Source organism: Hippocampus zosterae, chromosome 11, assembly GCF_025434085.1.
Source record: "Hippocampus zosterae strain Florida chromosome 11, ASM2543408v3, whole genome shotgun sequence".
NCBI lineage: Eukaryota > Metazoa > Chordata > Actinopteri > Syngnathiformes > Syngnathidae > Hippocampus > Hippocampus zosterae.
The window spans coordinates 18,155,153-18,174,800 of NC_067461.1; the positions used below are offsets into that span (position 1 = coordinate 18,155,153).

The window sequence follows — 19,648 nt, forward strand, 5'->3', positions numbered from 1 at the left end:
CCACCTCCTTAATTCTTCACCCATGCCCAAATATTCTTTGTCCATAAAGGATATTATGAACAGAATATGTGACCAAGGGCAGCCTTGGCAGAATCATACAATTGTCCACAAAGCACATGTTGACTGGTTGGGGTCACTCCTATGCATTCTCCAGGGAACTGCGGAGCATAGAGCTGGTCCAATGTTCCATGGCTACCCTGGTTCTACGTGAACATAGTAAGGACACCTTTATGTTTGAACATGATATGATAATCCGTGACAAGCACAGGTATACAAAGCACACCGCTCGCTCGGTTTCCGGTCTGTGAGCCCGTCCCAATCACATCCTCTCAAATCTCACTGTCATTGCCCACGTGAGCATTGAAGTCCCATGTTGGAACTGGGGGGTCCCGAGGAAAAGTACTCCCCATCCTCCCCCTTCAAAGAGTCTAAAAAAAGGTGGGTACTCTTGGTACTCGCGTCCCCCACCCAAACACAGAGATAGGTGAACCTCCTGTCCACTAGGGCAGTGAACGGCAACATTTAGGCACCAAGCTGGAGGCAAATAAAGAATGCCCACATCGGCTTGGCACAACTCCAGATTGGCAGAGAGTCTGAGCACTCTTCAGTAGAGTGGTACCAGAGCCCATCTGTGTGTCAATGTGAGCCTTACTATACAGTATCTGGTCAAAACGTTTCAACTTCGCACAACAGCTGAGGCTGCTTTTCTGCCCAACAGGTGACATTCTACATCCCTACAACCATCAAATGTCGCTGATTTTTCGACCGTAAAATGTCGATGAGACGGATTCTCCTTATAATTTTACTTTCTGTCCTTTTTTTGCATGGTCCAAGTTCTCAACTGTATAACTGGACTATTTGAATCACATAATCACACATACAATTCACACTGAGGTAAAGCTTCTTGGCTGAATGTGAGTACACAAATAATTGACAGGACATTATAAGGACATGTTTCATGCAGCCATTGCACGGTGCTTGTCCGGTTAGCACATCGGTCGACTGGTTTGCAAGTCCGCCTCACAGCACAGAAGTCCATAGTTCAATTCCGGGCTCTGACCTTTATGCATGGGGTCTACCGCCCAAAGACAGCTGAGATAGGCTTCAGGACACCCGTGACCTAAGTGAGGATAAGCGGTTCGGATAATGGATGGATGTTTCTTGCAGTTTTCAAATACAAACTACAGAGATGAATACTGATTGCACTCTGTGTCTGAGTTGCTCCCTGACATGGAAAATCAGATTTAAAGGTTGAGAACTGATTGAACCAAAGAGGACTAACTGTCATGATTCGGTTTATGGACCAACAGGTGGCACTGTAGAGCTCCCCCGGCAGCTGCACACCTGTTGGTCATAGGTAATTAAGGCCTTAAAAGGACTCCCAGCCCGAACACTCAGTGTCGGGTCATTGTTTGCTCTTGCTACTGTCATGTTTGTTTGGTTACTGCAAGCAGGTTTGTTTCAGTCATGTTTTGGTTGCTGTTATGTTTTATCTTCAGTCATGATTTTTGTTTGCTACTTTAGACTTTGTTTGCTTAGGATTTAGTTTTCCGTGTTTTATAAATACACTTCTTCAAATACACCTTGCTCCTCTCTCCTGCCTGCTTTTTGGCGTCCACCACCACCTCGCTACGTGACACTAACGGAGGCTTTATTTTCAAGACACACCATGGCAGGATTCAGCATCATCCCTAAAATCAAATTGTCAGCAATGACTAAATTTGAAGATTGTCCCACTCAATGTGATTCAAATTAGCAACCCCCATTTGGTGGATTCTTCGAATTTGTGTCCCTTGAATGGAATGCCCAGGATCGGACTTCTTTGTTGATTACATGAAATTGGTGCACTCTTCATCCCTAGGAATTACCCTGTTGTGTATATTTTGTTCAAGGAAATGATAACCTTCACAAAGACTTGGGTTGTTTAGTGAAAACGAAGTGCCTCCTTATATAGTCAAGTTATTAGGGAATAACTGCTGCAGCATTGCATCAAACGACTTTCTGAGTTTGCTGTTTGGGATGGAGAACAGGCCAGTGTCAGATAACTGCAGCCTCCGGAAGGGGGTTATATGTTTTGTAGCTAAGGTTTGGAGGCATTTTTTTTTATATTCAGGAGAAGCTTCCAGAATATGAAGACTCATTTGCCAACTTGACAGTGTTTTATTGCCACATAATTTATATCCCCAACAGTGGGCTTTCCCTAGTGGCTAATAATTATGGCTGCTCCCTGGACACTCTGGAGGAGGTGGGCAACAGGGGGACGCCAGCTAAGCTAACAGCTATGATTGACAGATCCTCCCACCCCCTCCAGGCCATTTTGACAGCACTGGGCAGCTCCTTCAGCCTGAGACTGATACACCCGCACAGCAAGAAGGAGAGGTACCGCCACTCGTTCCTGCTGACTGCTGTCAGGCTATTGAATAGACGGACCTGAAAACCTGGACTCATATTTGATATTTGATGTTTATATTTATATATATACTTTTGTCTTCTACTTTGTCCCTTGTCCTTGTCCATTGTGAGACAAATAAAGGTTTCCTTATCTTCTTATTAAATGACACTCAATTATTGATTATGTTCTGTAATTGCAATTAAATGTGATTATCCTTCCTCCTAACCGCTTGATCCTCACTAGGGTCGCGGGGGGTGCTGGAGCCTATCCCAGCTGTCTCCGGGCAGTAGGCGGGGGACACCCTGAATCAGTTGCCAGCCAATCGCAGGGCACACAGAGACGAACAACCATTCGCACTCACACTCACACCTAGGGACAATTTGGAGTGTTCAATCAGGCTGCCATGCATATTTTTGGAATGTGGGAAGAAACCGGAGTACCCGGAGAAAACCCACGCAAGCCCGGGGAGAACATGCAAACTCCACACAGGGAGGCCGGAGCTGGATAAATGTGATTATTTGATATCATATTCAACTTTTTTTTTTAACTCAAGTGATACTAAATTAAGGAAGGAACTTCCATTCCATGATGGCGATTGACTTCTGTGTTGTATTATTTTCAAAACTTTTTTGTTCCCCACAGTGATATCAGTTGTTCAATCAAAATATTAATGATCTATCATGCAATTGTAGAGATGAGCTGACCACGGCAAAAAACGGACAGGGAATGTAAAACATTGAAGTCTATGTCATCACGAGTACCCTCCTGTAGTGGCAACACAAAGGAAAAGTGAAAGAAAACCAAAAACATACTGACGTCAGACAGAGCTAATTCTAGATTGGGTGGGCAACTTTACACGAATTTACCGAGCTTAAGTCTAATGTCATGATAATGACATTTTAAGAACAAAATATTGTACGACTTAGTTGTTGGCTGTGTTTTAGTAATGAGGACAGTTAAATATATCTATATTTGTAATCTTTGTTTTGTTGTCTTGGTTAGCTCGTTTTTTTTGTGCTGTTTAATCAGGACGTACTTGCAATGACGTAAATGACACACACAGAGTGTCCTGTACATTCCACGCACGATCTCTTGTTGACTCATGCCCATACACACACAATGTTGCTAAACATTTGTAAAATTTAACATAAACTGGTATTAATAACTGGCAAGTGTTATCCTTTTCTTCGACATATTAGAAATGAGATCACAATAGACCAAGAGCAGCACACTGAGTTTTCATCACTTGACTGTATGTTATCATATTATACCTTTGTTCCTCATGCCTAAGTGTCATAAATTCCTGTCCACATGACTCACCAAGATAGCATCAAGCTAGACCAGGGGTTATTCAGTTGTAAGCCAGGCTCTTCATTAGGATAATCAGTTTTGCACGGCAATGATTTTTAGACCTGATCCCAATTCATCATCTCACTCTGCCACTTTAATGAGGGAGTAATTCATTTCTGCTTTATATTAAGGTGCAGTATAATAATGAAGGGCCCCCACCACTACCCCCCTCCTTCTCGGCCATGGACTGATAAGCCGGGACTGTCTTCATGATGAGCAGACCTCGACGAAGCAGCTATGACCTGTACACGCATACACATACACGACTGGACAAGCACACGCGCATACACATCCTTGTTATCACCGTCTTCATCGCTCCGATTCTTTTTCCCCCGTGACGTGGTTCGATAATGCGGAGCGCAACGGTGACCGTGCAGCTGGTCATTTTCGGCCGCGCCGCGGTTATCTTAATCTTAATCTTAAAAGACCGATGGCTGTGACAAAGATCCAGAGCCATGCTTTTGTCTACTTATTTGTAACCAGATGATATGTTATGCTTAAATGTATGTGTGTTACTCATACCTTAGCAGGCAATAAACTGTGTTATCACGAAAATGAGACAGCAGTTAATGCCGTCGGCTTGGGGAATTGAGGGTGTGAAATATGTTTGTCTCTACTTTATTTCCCCATATTACTGTCAGGTAATGACATGCGGAATTGTCTGAGAATGAGCAAAAGTTGAAGCGACTTTGGTTCTGTCGGTATTTGCCAATAACTAAACGTATGCATGGTACAGCTACCAGTAGAGATGATGAGGAAAATGTTTTGAGCCGCTCACTATTCCGTAGCTAATAGTCTGTCTTAGCTGTAGACTTTGCTTCTACAACCAAATGTACTTGTTTCAACCTGTAAATTGATTTTTAGGGTACTTTCAGAGCTGTATGTGTGTGACAGTTGCGTCTGCATGAGCATCACTTGCGAGTATGATGAATTTTATTTAAAGTTTGTGTATTGATAAATATTGACCATGAATTGCTCTATTGTAGCATAGAGATTTTGGGTTGTTTGGAGGAGACATTGGAAGATAAAGGTACGGTAACTGCATTTCTTGCTTTAGTGATCATGGTATTCATCGTCAATTACATGAAATGCTCTTGAAGAGTAATTGAAGGCCCAGGCCCTTGACTCACTACCTGCCACTATTATTACGGCAGACATTTAGTTCTGGGTAGGTGACTCATGATTATGAGCAATATGCAATATGATGAGCCTGGTGTGCTGTGTTGGCCATCTTGAGCACAATATGCACTAAAAGTCAGCAGTTAGTTATGAGGTGTAAAGAGATATCACTGGCAGAGATGGGCATTCCAGCCCTGGGACGGAACAGTTCGTCCGTCTGTCCTGGACCGACACCCAATTTTGGGATGGAGGACGAGAATTTTTTTTTTTTTTTTAAATGACAGATTAAGCAAGGACGGAAGTGGGTTTTTGTCTGTCCCTTGAATCGTCCCAAACTGGGTTAAGTATGTGGTGTCGGGAGGCAAAATAGCAACGCCTGAGTATAGCCAAACACTGTATTTAAGAAACAGCACAACCTTTTTCATCGCAACAGTATTTTTATAGCAACACTGTCACCTAGTGTACTGTCAAAGGATATAACAAAGTACCTAGTGACACCCATTTCATGAATGATCAATCCAGGCGGTTGAGAAAGCTGGCTTTGTTGCATGTTTCTCAGTGCCTGCCCCCCATCTGAGGCACAGATTTCGAAAAGATTTCGAAGTTTTTATTTTTATTTTATTTAATCATAAAAGTGAACACTCTAAATTGTCCCTAGGTGTGAGTGTGAGTGCGAATGGTTGTTCGTCTCTGTGTGCCCTGTGATTGGCTGGCAACCAATTCGGGGTGTCCCCCGCCTGCTGCCCGAAGACAGCTGGGATAGGCTCCAGCACCCCCCGCGACCCTAGTGAGGATCAAGCGGCTCGGAAGATGAATGAATGAATGAATGAATGATAATCATAAAAGCTATTTTTGTGTTGTGAAATACTAATGTTGATTTGAGGTCACTAAGACATTAACAATATAGAGAAACGGTGATGTAATTTGTGTTTGATTGATGGCCAGTTTTATCTGCAACAGGCAAGAGAATTGCATTATCTTGATGTAAATGACAGCTCCCTCATGAAACATTGAAGTGAATGTGAGGGAGCTTTGTTGTCTGCGATCAAATGTAGGGCAGTGTTAACAAGCCAAACATTAAAAATTTAAATCACCCAGTGGGTATGAAAGAGTTTCAGTGTGTGAATGTGCAACATTTGATAACTACTGCACCGAAAGGCTTAAATTCACACCATGCTGTCCATCACAATCGAAATGGAATGCTTCAAGAATCATTGCACCTGCTCATTAACACAATGACAGACCTCTCTTAATTTTATTATTTTTTTTATCTGTCAAACATTTAAAAGTAGTCCTCGTAGCTGTTACGTGGATAGCCCTCTTGAGGCACTGTTACCATAGCAATCTGAGTATTTAGCTTAAAGTATCAAGTCAAATTTTTCTTTGCAATAATTTATCGTGTCCGAAAACATGAGGCCAATGACTGTGTGCCAACGATACTTTATTCAAAACGGCATAAGAATTAACATCGGCTTTGCAACCCTGCCGTAACATTGTGTAGCAGTACGGCATTTTTATCCGGTGTATTCTGGCTTTGGTCATGTGCCGTTTCATAAACTGAGCTTTGTGATGTTCATTTCAGTCGACAGCAGGTGGCAGTACAGGACAAAATGGCAGCCCCCGAGATGTATAAAAAAGGTGGATTTTTCTGTTTAATTCTTATTCCAAATTACCCCCTGCCCCACCAAAAAATAAATAAATACTGTGCTTCAATTAGTGGGAGCACATGCAATATTATACCAAAGATTTTTTTTACTTGACTTTCACTTTCAGGATTTGCCTTTGGCATAGTGCGGTTAATGAACAAAATGCCTCACTTGTCATGTCATCAGAGCACAAGATTTCTAACAACAGAACATAACTTGTTGCAAGAAGGATCAAGCCTACATTTTTCAACAGCAAACGTTCTTTGGATACACCACAAGGAATGCAACGGAGCTCGCCTGACTGACCAAATCTAAAGACCAAAATATTTACTTTTTTGTCTCAAAATTATGTTTCTCATCTCAAGTGCAGGGAGTCATTTTGATGTTTCATCCAAGTGAATATCTGTGATGAGACCATGATTCTTTAAAGTGCATTTCAAAAGCAGATAATGGAGGCACAGACTATGGATATGAACACGCACTTTGGCATTTCCTCCCTCTGGATGACAGTCCACAAACCAGGCTTTTTAACAATGAGTCATTCTGACATTTGGTCGAGATTTTTAGCGTTTCACTCTGACTCAACAAAAGGCATAAGTGAGAATTCAGGCAGTGGCGATTATTGAATAAATTAATAAGCAGTGTAGATAAATACAAGACATAAAACATGATGAAACCATAAAGCCATACAAAACATGGTTGTCAAAGGTACACAATATATAATGATGATCAACTGTACTGTCTCCCCCCCCCCCCCTCCTGTGGAGCAACATCTGATGGACATCTACCATACAAGGCTAAAGAATGTCAAATATGAGGGCGGGCAGGGAATCCATGAAATGAGCTTCTCCCTCTTTTGCTTCACTGGATAGGAACACATTCACTGTGTATAGCTGTGAGAATTCAAGGACGAAAACAGAAAGCCACATGTGGTAGCACACAAAGGACACACATAGTGAAATATTGACAAACCAACAGTTCCCAGGCCTCAGGAGGTGGAAGCTGTGCTAGCTCAGCTGCTCCTGACTTACCACAAGCAAGTAAGCTCCTCGGTGAAACAACAACCCCGGTACGGATCCGTTTTCTTTTCTCCCAGAAATATGAGCAAGAATCATTTGCTAGGGGTGGTTTAATTTTAATACTTTAGCCCACATACTGCTTAAAGCAACGGCAAAATGCACATTTGAAAAGACCCAGAACCACCTGCAATAGGTGAAACTTTGCAATATCTGGAAACCATATAAAAATGTGGGGGTAAAAGAATTGTTTTACTCCTCTCACATGCTTTAAACACATTTTTCATTCCTTAGCGCCTCTTCTTACTGTTGCTTGCCGTAAATAGGAAACAATTGTTTACCATTGCTTTGAGGAAAAGAAGATTTGCTCACACAGTTCTTCAAAGAGGCACATGTGCTTCAAGCTGTTTATTTGTCACTTCCAAAGTTTACTCTAAAATTCAAACACACACACACACACTCACACACACACACACACACACACACACACACACACACACACACACACACACACACACACACACAAAATCGAAAGAAATGTTCTACATTTTAAGCCAAAATGTAATCAAATCAAGTACAGTAATTTCATCAGAACACACTCGCTTGCTTCATGATAACATGTCATGTGAAATGCCGTAAATGGGCTGACGGAAATTGGGATACTGCAGGTGTTAAGGTAAATGTTCAAATATCTGCTACTTGAACACTCCTGGAGCAGAGAGAAGCTGTTTTAGTGTCTTTGGGTTTTTTTTTCAATAAAGCAGACTGTGACTTTCAATGCTGTCATGGCTGTGATTCATTTCGGTGTTCTGAGTCAAATTACTAAACTGGATCCAGATTGCCATTTCCTGTTGTCAGAATGAAAAATAGAAATGGCAGATGGTGGTTATTTTCTTGTTGCGTCAGACTGGAATGAGACTTTATTACATTAGCTGATGAAATCTTGACTTTAATCTGATAATTCACCTTGAATTGTTAAGCATTTGCGTGATTACATAGAATGTGCTGTATATCGAAATGTAAATGTGACTTAAAGAAATGAAGCAATTTTCATTTTGGCCCCAATATCAGCCCATTGGAAATTGCATTTTGCTGGCATGGGACCTTTAAAAGAGAGAGAGAAAAAAACGGTGGGTATACCCATCCATCCTTGATAGTGTCTTAATTTTGGTCCCGGATGAGCTCTCACAGTCACACCGACGGACAATTTAGAGTGCTCAATTCACCTAATGTATGTTTTTGGAATAAGGAAGCTGGAGTATCTGGCAAAAGATAAATACACAGAGCCAAGATTCAAAGCCAGAACATCAAAAATATGAGGCAGAAGTGCTAACCACTTGGTTTTCTTTGCCTTGAGCCAAACGAACAGAACGCCTCCGGACAAACATAGAATATATAAAAAAATAAATGTGGATACGTTGGCTAATTACTGTATATACCTGCTGCCTGACACTATATGTCACAAGCATAGATGGGTGAACAAAGATGCATTCTTTTCAATTAAATATAATAAACTGAACCAACTTTCCGCGGCATACCGATAAACGTTGCACCAGGCCTATAAAAATCCATCCAACGATCCAGAAATATTTTGCCTTCATCATTGTGCAGCTGAATGCATCCTCATAATGTAAACAACACCTTCATAAACATTGCAGTTTAATACGTGTCAACCTGTTCCATTGCTGATACAGCTCCCTTGAGAACCGTCGAATTGGCACAAACCCATCAAAGGGGGTACGAGCGATGTCATGATTATCGCAGTGGACCCTGAGTTTCCAAACAAGAAACAGGCTGTATTATTATTACATGAGAAAGTCAGCTGTAACTCTAAACTGATTTGAATCAGTTGGTTGCCTTCATTTTACATGTACACTGACTGGCCACTTTAATAGGTTCGCTTGTAAAATCTCATGAGCTCCAGAACAAGAGCTGTATCAAAAACCCTTTAGAAAGGTTCACTTGGAGACAATGTACGAGGCAGAGTCACAAGCATGAGACACTCCTCCACAGTATTCTGTCACACAACCCAGACTTCTAGAGGGAAATTACAGTGGCCTCAAAAGGCCGAAAAGCTTGTTCAGCATTGTTCTGGAACTGAATATTGTTGTCTTTGGCAATACGATTCATGTTTCTGCCATAACACTTCGTAGAGCTGTACAGCGAGTAGTGAATAACAGGTTGTAATGCTGACTACAATGCAGTATGCATGTCAATTCAAATCAGAACATTAAAAAAATATATAGTTTTTTTCCCCTTTAAATACTGTAATTGTTGTTCAGCACTACCGTTATGTATCTTAGAGAATGAACATACCAATAAATATATACAGTCCTCTATATTTTTAGTGTAAGATGAGCTAGAGATTTGAGTGTTCATAAATATGCAACAATGGTGCACCACATGCATATACTGTACTAGCTGGTTCGCCGCCCTCCGGGCAGCTCATCAGCTAGTTCCTGCGGAAGGCTGGTAAGGTGGTGGTTCGCCGCCCTCCGGGCGGCTCATCAGCTAGTTCCTGCGGAAGGCTGGTAAGGTGGGCCTTCGGCCCACAAAAGTGTTGTTGCTTGGTTCAACTTTTTCTTCATCTTCATTGCTTATCGCGAAAATAAAGAGATGTTTAGCTCTACTAAATAACTAACAATTTCATTGCAATGCTTGTGGGTAGACAACATTTTTTCGCTAAGATGCCCGCGCGATCGTAGTGAGCCACTGCCTGAGCGGCTCAGTGGCGGCGCGCAGCGGCGCGGTGAAGTAGGTACGTTTTGAAAAGGGACAGACGGAAGGACAGACCGCGTGCGGGACGACGTGCAATATATATATAGATGTAACCAAACAGATGATCAATATCAGAATCCTAACCACAGTAAATTTCTGCTCCTATCCGGACGTTTGAATTTAATTGAAGGGGGGAAAAAAACTGAACATAACACAATCATAACTACGTCTGAATTTAATTGTTTTGTGTTTGCCACGTTTCAGCATGATGACAGTTGTAATACAGTATACTGTATTCGCATCTCTACACTTCTAAAATCCATAAGCACCACACCAAAAAAAAGAACTCTGACGGTGTCAATAAAAACTGACTGTCATTATCTTTATAGATAGCTGGAGCCTATCCCAACTGTCTTCGGGCAGTAGGCGGGGGACACCCTGAATCGGTTGCCAGCCAATCACAGGGCACACAGAGACGAACAACCATCCACGCTCACACTCACACCTAGGGACAATTTAGAGTGTTCAATCAGCCTGCCACACATGTTTTTGGAATGTGGGAGGAAACCGGAGCACCCGGAGAAAACCCACGCAGGCCCGGGGAGAACATGCAAACTCCACACAGGGAGGCCGGAGCTGGAATCAAACCCGGTACCTCTGCACTGTGAAGCCGACGTGCTAACCACTGGACTACCGGGCCGCCTAAATCATACACTTTTATTTAAAATGGATACAATTTAATTGAGTGATATTGCTTCTTTTGCTCTCTCAACAGGTCAACTTTGCCCAAATATTCAAGTCAAGTAAAGTCAACAGTATTTATAGAGCACTTTCAAACAGTAAATCAGTAAAGTAACATTTCAAATGCAGAGCCATCTTAACCTTTGAACCTTCCCCACTTTTTCATGCTGCATTCTGTGCCAAAAGTCAGTCAAAGGAACATTGTCGTATGCTTTCATTCTGTGGCGCCATGCACATACACTGTCGAAATCGTTGCGGTGGTTGTTTTGCCTGACTGTGGCTTCGGAAAAGTACATAACTCCAGCATGATGACAATGCAGGAGCTATGAGATAAGCAAAAGGAAGTTGAGGAAAGAGAAACACCCATCGAGAACATTGAAACAAAGCCAAGTTGTGTCCTCCTTTGGGAGAACATAAACAAATGAATCAGCTTACATCTTGCACAATTGCTTGTGCTTAAAACCAATTTCACAAGGAGATGCCGAGACGTGGCCTTTGTTATTACGTTATATCCCTCCACATGGATTCCCATCCCCCCTTCAGGCCTTGCAGAAAGAGCAGGCGGGCTGGTAAAGTTGGGGGCAGGGCGTCTCTCTTTCTTTGGGTCTCGAGAGCCGACTGACAGCTGCTCAAGGAGGCCCGGGGCTGCTGCTTGCTGGGCAGAGGCACAACCACATCCTGGGGGAGGACTCATGCAAGATCACGGCCGCTCAGCAAAGCAGTTGAAACGAAGTCATCAGCGATGTTGACTCAATCTGTCCACTTATGGAAATATTTGAGGAGTCGCTAAAGGGAGGAGAAGAACAACGTGACAAACTGTTTAAAGCTTTCTGGAGCATCGTGAGCGGCGGCCGGTTCGTGTAGGCCCCACGTTCTCATTACATAGGCCACAGGGCTTGACCTATGGTTTGTCATGTAAATAGTGCACCGCAACCAACATGTATCAAGTCTCCTCCTGATTTGCTCCAGGCGTAGAGTCATAGGTTGAAAAAGAGACTCGAAAATGAGGCTTTTTTTGAACAGCTTTCCCACCCAAGCCTGATGTGTATCGTGTCCAGTTTCAAAATCCGCATGGAGTTTCTTTAATGGAAATCTGACTTGGGTCGAGTCGTAAGTGTATGGAAGGGCAGGGATGAGGAAAAACAACCATGGATCAGGGTCACAGAAGTCACAGGGATTTCCAGATTGACACAAAGGAGCAGTATCAAAATATGAGTATGCTTTTAATGGTGGCACGAGTTATCCTTGAATGCTCCATGTATACGCAACCACCATGTCATTGATTTATTGGAACAGCCGGCTGACTTTAGTCTAAGTACTCTATGTCTTGAGTGTGTGTGGAAGCCATTCTACAGCTTTTGCCCCAATAAGCTCTAAGCTCACTTATCTTACTTAGCATGAAGGGATGGCGTCTTCTGACTTAGTTTGCTGTGGATCCCCACACACAAATCAAACCCCCAGAGAAACCATAACTAGATGTCATGAAGCAGCGTTGAAAGGTCCCACGCATCCGCATTCCAGTCAGTGGAGCGACGGGTGCTCTAGGTTTCAATAAGGTCATGTCATTAGAAATTGAATAGAATATACCCCGGTGGTACGAATGAACGATGCCAAGAAAGGCTGCTTCAGGTGCGACAAAAAGGTGAAAAGTCAGCTTTCTTCTATCCATGGAATATCTTGATGAAAACAACAGCATGCAACAGCCGGTTTTAAAAATGTGGAAATATATGTGCATAATGTGTCTCCTTTATGATGATGTTGTGGTTCTTTTGACAGACTGTTGTGTCGGCAGTGTGGGTTCTGCTCCTACTTGGTGACAGTGTGACGTGTTGTCCGTCTCCACGCTGTAAAAAAAGCAAGGGTTTTCTTTGGACCTCAAACAGTAATTTAAAACCCTATAATTCCATTTGTATCATATTTGATACATGCATTTTCATTATGTAACTCATTCTTTATAGTACATTAAATCATCTGTATCAAATTTGATACTGCAGGTATATAATATGATTTTCCCCAAATGATCATTTTCAGATCTAATCTATATAATGCTTAGAAGTGTGATATGACAAATATCTAAAACAGGGGTGCCCATTAGGTAGATCCTGATCTACCGGTAGATCTAAGACAGGTCCCAAGTAGATCCGAGGAGTGTCGAGAAGAAAAACAAACAAACAACCATTTGTGTGTCTTTGTACATGTTAGTAAGATATTTTTTGTGTTAATATACACTGCACACTAATCAGTCTCATTTTCACAAAAAAAATATTTAAAAAATAAAATAAAGCAGGTAAATCTTAAATTTGTGTGTGTGTGTGTGCGTGCGTGCGCCGGTAAGGGTAGATCCCGTGAGGTTAGTTGATCAAAAAGTAGATCTTCGATCCAAAAGGTTTGGGCATCCCTGATCTAAAACAACATTCATTCATCTTCCGAGCCGCTTGATCCTCACTAGGGTCGCGGGGGGTGCTGGAGCCTATCCCAACTGTCTTCGGGCAGTAGGCGGGGGACACCCTGAATCGGTTGCCAGCCAATCGCAGGGCACACAGAAACGAACAACCACTCGCACTCACACTCACACCTAGGGACAATTTAGAGTGTTCAATCAGCCTGCCACACATGTTTTTGGAATGTGGGAGGAAACCGGAGCACCCGGAGAAAACCCACGCAAGCCCGGGGAGAACATGCAAACTCCACACAGGGAGGCCGGAGCTGGAATCGAACCCGGTACCTCTGCACTGTGAAGCCGACGTGCTAACCACTGGACTACCGGGCCGCCTCTAAAACAACATGATATGGCAAAAATGTTTTTGTGTATTTTGATATAAGGGTTAATGAACATCACAGGTCCCAAAAATCTGATTTTTCTGGCTATTCCTTGATGGGTCAGGCATAACTGGGTTAAGTTGGAAAACGTTCAAATATAAATTACTGACATTTATGGCAGCAATGTTCGCGAACCAAAGCAAGCAAGTTGGTTTTACTTCTATCTTGAAGTTCAATAAAAGGGACAGCCGTTCCTTACACTTTTATTTCTTTGTTGTGAAATGCAGGAAAAGCCTTTTTTTTCACAACGGCAAAACCTAAAAAGATAGAGTTGAATTGCCTATCTACGTTTTGAGTTCACCCAGCATTTTCTTACAGTGTATGTGCCCAGTGATGAATGGTTACAGATTGACGTGTGTCTCATTTCAAATAACACTAAAAATATTTTCACCTATGCAAAAATTGGTAAGTTACTTAGTTATGTGGAGTCCTTTAAAAAGGCGCTTCAGTTGCCGCACTACTAAGGAGAAACAAAACAATTTGACCAGGCTCCAAATGCAGTTTAGTCAAGTAACTGCTAAAGCGTGACGAAGACATTCACTGAGTCGGCAAGACATGCATGAGGAGAATCACATAACTGGCTGTCCCCTTAAGCTTCTTCTGTTTTCTTACCCATTTTTGCAAAACAGGTCAATATGGTCGTCAATAACAGGCTGCTGAACAGGGAAACAAGGACTTAGACACGATCAGGGAAGCAGAGGTGGCAAAAGTATTTACACTCTGTACTGGAATAGAGCTACAGATACTTTTGCAAAAAAATAAAAAATACAAATAGAAGTTGACTGCCATTCGCCTTACATTAAGCGAGAAAGGCTCCAATGATCCTGATCAGGAGGCGCAGAATGGAAAATGAAGGGAATCAACACCATCAAAACGTGTTGCCACAATTTTGCTACTGACTAATGAAAAACATGCTTGATTTGCTAATGATTATGGGAAAGTACTAGACAGCACCTTCTCAATATGTGTGTTTTTTTTCTAATTAGATGAACCACAGAAGGTTGTGGTTCTTGGGATCCAAATGTCATCACCCAAACAGATTCAAATGCTTTTATTTTGAGCAGGCATTTGATCCATCCATCCATTTTCCAATCCGCTTTATCCTCACAAGGCTTGCGGGGGTGTGCTGGAGCCTATAACAGCTGTCTTCGGGCAGTAGGCGGGGGACACCCTGAATCGGTTGCCAGCCAATCGCAGGGCACACGGAGACAAACAACCACCCGCCTTCACACTCACACCTAGTGTTCAATCATGCATATTTTTGGAATGTGGGAGGAAACCGGAGTAACCGGAGAAAACCCACGCAGGCCCGGGGAGAACATGCAAACTCCACACAGGGAGGCTGGAGCTGGAATTGAACCCAATACCTCTGCACTGTAAGGTCGACGCGCTAACCACGGGTCCACCGGGCCGTCCAGCAACCATTTGATGCAGTAAAATTGAGTCAATTCAATGCACCATTTTTCCAGTGCAACAAGTAAAAAGTCCAGATGTCTGTTTTTTCATTTTCACATTGTTCTTTTTTTTTACCCTTGTTCTGAGAATTTGTATTGCAATTAACAAACAAGGGCAAAGGTGTGAAAGGTTATTTTTCAAAATGTGCCCAGTTTTACTGTTAGTGAACAGTACTGGTGTTCCCCACCTATCACCTTCTGACCGCTAGAACAAAAATACTTTGACTTCCATTCTTTCTTTTGTGGAAAGATTTTGTCAGGCAACCCATTTGAGACAATATGGTCAACATTTTCGCTATTGGCATCTAAACAAAATGGTGTTGCACTGCCCGCACCCCTTTAGTTTGAGTGTAACACTTTAATAAACTTTCAAGCATTCAATTACAAATGTTGTCCAAATGTCAACTATGTGGCTACAGATTTATTGCTGACCAAAGTAATAACAAGCTAATTAGGTGACCACTAGCATGTTTCACAGACGAGAGAGGAATGTTGTTCTGGTGGAACTAATTGGAGATAATAAACTGTCGTTGTTTTCAAACCTCAAAACTAAATCATTTTGTCATGCCGCATTGTGCACAGGCAGAGACGCTTCATTTCTTCTGCTTCTGTGGATGTCAGCTCTCTCGTAACCAGGCATGTCTCTTTTGTGTTTGTTGTGATTTTAACCCCCAGGTTTTGTTTTTTGTTACTTTGAACCTTGCTATTTTTTGCGGGGTGGGGTAGGGAGGACTTTATTTAGCATTTTGATAATCCAATGTTTATCATTTGCCTTTTTTTGTAGATAAATATGTTGGTGACCCACTCTGGAGTCCCAAAAGTCCCTTCTCACTTCCTTTTTTTTTTCTCTCTGTTTTGTTCCAGGTACCATCGGGACAGACGAGGCTACCAGCATTTGACAGTTTAGGCTTTGTAGTTTTGTAATCTTATAATTCCTTTGCCAACGGCTCGGGAGCTTGGAGCAGCACCTCAAACTTGTCGCCTGGCAAGACGTTTTCCTTTCCCTGACTGCAGTTCAACATCCAAACCGCACAGTAGAAGGCCTGCCACTACCACCACTGATGGAAAAAATTGAACCCTTACAGCAGACGTTCCCTACAAAGCCAGGCTTTATTTACACGAGGCTCCAGTGACACTATTGAGGCCAAGTGGTATAGAACATGGATGGATGGAAGAAAAAATGATGATGCATCACATTCGGTAGATGAATGAATAATATGATGCACTGCCGTTGCACACTTCTCTGACGTTATCAATTAAAGCGGAGCATTGTTATTATTGTGGGAGCACGTTTTGATACAGTTTGTTTGTTTGTTTATTGAACATAAAACATATATTGGAATACACAGTGTCTTGAGAAAGCCTCAACATTAGTGGAGAAGCTCACTTTGTATCCTTCACGTGTTGCCCTCATGCCGCGCCACCCATCGTGCCTAATTTAGGGAGGCAGCCATGTCTTTTGAATGCCAGATCAGGTTTGCCTCCCTCGTTTTCGCTACCCAGAACCTTTCCAGCGTCAATCTCAGGCGGGCTGCGCTTCCACTAAAGTTAATTATGGCCACAGCTTGCACGGAGGCATATCATTAGCAGTAATTGCACACAGCAACCCTCTGCTATTTACCTCCCTTTTTTTTTTTTGCTCCACATTTACACTGCGCTCATCCATGGAGAAGGAGGCACAGTTCTTGTGCAGAGAATATGGCGCAGGGTAAGAAGTGAGCGAAAGAAGTCGAGTTTGTCGTGCGCAAGCATGCGTCCAAGTGTCTTGGGGGGGGGGGGGGGGGGGAGAAATCAGGGCCTATGTCTGGGAGTGTGCTGTATTTTACTGACGCTGCTCTTGAGCATGGAGGCAACTGGAAACACAGTGTGTTTGTTGTGTAAGTACGGTATTTGTACGAGCATACGTGGATGTTTTTAGACAAAACAGTGGAGCAGCTGTTTTCTACTTGGCGGAAGAACCGGTTCATATCTGCTGAAGCATCATCTGGAGCTTTTTTATTCCAAACAGTAAACACGGTCGTAGTCAATGAACACACACTTGTATGGAAATGGGGCTGCGCCAAGAACTGAGGTCTTGATATTGAACGACCCTGAAATCCAGTCACTGGCCACACTATTAGGTACACCTAATTCAAAACACTGTCAGAGGCACATCAAAAGAACAAATCCATTTTGCAAGAACATGAAGTAAAATATGTAAAATGGCGGACCGGATCTGGCCCCCAGGCCTTGAGTTGGACACGTTCCTTAGACTGTATAATAATATTGTTGCTAGTGTGCTTCTAGCATTAATTTCCAAAGTAATCAAGACATTTGCAGGTTCACTGACGCGAAAGCACCCAACAAGCATTTCTGCTGCTCTGTATTTGTTGTTAAGAATACACTCCTGCCCTGAGCATAGCATAATGCGTAAACGGGAAGAGAAAAGCAATGCCAAATTGCAGTTTTTCCTTTGAGGGTGTTTTTATCCACGCCGCTGAATAAAATCTAATCTAGAAATCTCAGTGTGTCAGATAAAGCTGGAATGCGTGCCGCAAATCCCACAGGGAACAAACAGCAGCAGCCATTTTGTTCTTAAACACTAGCCAAGTTAAATGATTGAACGTGTTGCTCGTTGCTTAACATCACTGCTGTTCTGCATGTGAAAAATATCTCTCGGGAAACGGCGTCAAGGTTCAATTTGTGTACCCACAACCACTGGGAATGCAGTGTTCTGAAGTGTGAGTCCCGTTTTACCTGCACAGTGTTTTCAGAGCCAAACAGTCGATTCAGATCGTGAGGCGTTGCCTGAAGGAGGCTTGGGGCTAATGCTGAAAGTAAACAAACAGTGCAAGAGTCATAAACACACAGATGAGAACTGCAATCAGGATTCTTTTCACTCTCAGTCTGTGGTGTTGCATGTCATGTTATAAATGAAACTACCCGTAGGGGTCACCAAGGTGGGTGCCCCCACGGACCACACGAGGAGCCCGTGGGCCTGTTCTAAACATACAATTGCTCACCACATTGTGATTTTCTCGGAATGTTGTGGAAGCGTGAGAATGTGAACACTGGAAGAGATTCACAGAAATATTGATATTTAGGTTACATCATTATTGTGGGCGGCCCAGTGCTGCACTGGTTAGCGCGTCGGCCTCACAGTGCAGAGGTGTTCACCAAGTTTGTATGTTTTCCCCTCGTCTCCGTGGGTTTTCTCCGGTTTCCTCCCACATTGCAAAAATATGCATTGCAGGTTAATGGAACACCTCTAAATTATCCCCAGGTGTGAGTGTGATGGTTGTGTGTCTCTGTCTGCCCTGTGATTGGATGGCAACCGGTTCAGGGTGTCCCCCGCCTACTGCCTGAAAATGGCTGGATAGGCTCTAGCACACCCCATGGCCCTTACGAAGATTGGCGGATCCGAAAATGGATGGATGATTGTGAGAAATCATTGATATGATCAATTTTCAAATATTGTAATTGAATATCATTCATTATGAATAATAACACTGAATACACTTGGAGAAGGCTGGGAGCACTGTGAGAATCATGTTCTTTGATTTCTCCAGTGCCTTCAACACCATCCAGCCCAATTTGCTGGGAGGCAAACTGCAGAACGCCGGCGTGGACCACCATCTCACAGCATGGATCATAGACTACCTCACAAATCGGCTGCAGTACGTGAGATTGCAGAGCTGTGAGTCGGACCGGCTTCTCTGCAGCACCGGAGCGCAGCAGGGGACTGTTCTGGCTCCATTCCTGTTCATCCTCTACACCTCGGACTTCAGACACGACACTCCAAACTGCCACCTTCAGAAGTTCTCCGATGACTCTGCGATTGTTGGCCTCATTACAGAAGGGGACGATCGGGAGTACAGGGGACTGACAAAGGACTTTGTGGACTGGTGCCAGCAGAATCTCCTCCAGATCAACCCTAGGAAAACTAAGGAGTTGGTTGTGGATTTCTGCAGGAAAAAGTCCTCACCAGCACCGATGAATATCCAGGGTATGGACATAGAGAGGGTGACCTCCTACAAGTACCTTGGTGTTCTTCTCAACGACAAACTGGACTGGTCTACAAACACGGACACCCTGATTAGGAAAGGACAGAGCCGACTCTTCCTACTCAGGAAACTGAGGTCTTTTGGGGTTCAGGGGTCACTCCTTAAGACGTTCTATAACTCGGTGGTGGCCTCGGCCATCCATTATGGCATTGTCTGCTGGTCAGGCAGCATCTCGGCCCGGGACAGAAAGAGACTGGAGCGACTGGTCAGGAAGGCCAGTTCTGTCCTGGGTTGCTCCCTTGACACTCTGGAGGAGGTGGGCAACAGAAGGATGCTAACTAAGCTAAAAGCTATGATGGCCAGTCCCTCCCACCCCCTCCAGCCCGCCCTGACAGCACTTGGTAGCTCC

General features: G+C 43.2%; 1 long non-coding RNA gene across 1 annotated transcript; it reads left to right on the top strand.

Moving 5' to 3' along the window:
- Window positions 1-7,288: 7,288 nt before the first annotated feature.
- On the top strand, window positions 7,289-16,532 carry LOC127610100 (uncharacterized). Its single transcript, XR_007964740.1, has 2 exons — window positions 7,289-7,576; window positions 16,121-16,532. It is a non-coding gene; the product is annotated as an uncharacterized LOC127610100 (long non-coding RNA).
- The last annotated feature ends 3,116 nt before the right edge of the window (window positions 16,533-19,648 follow it).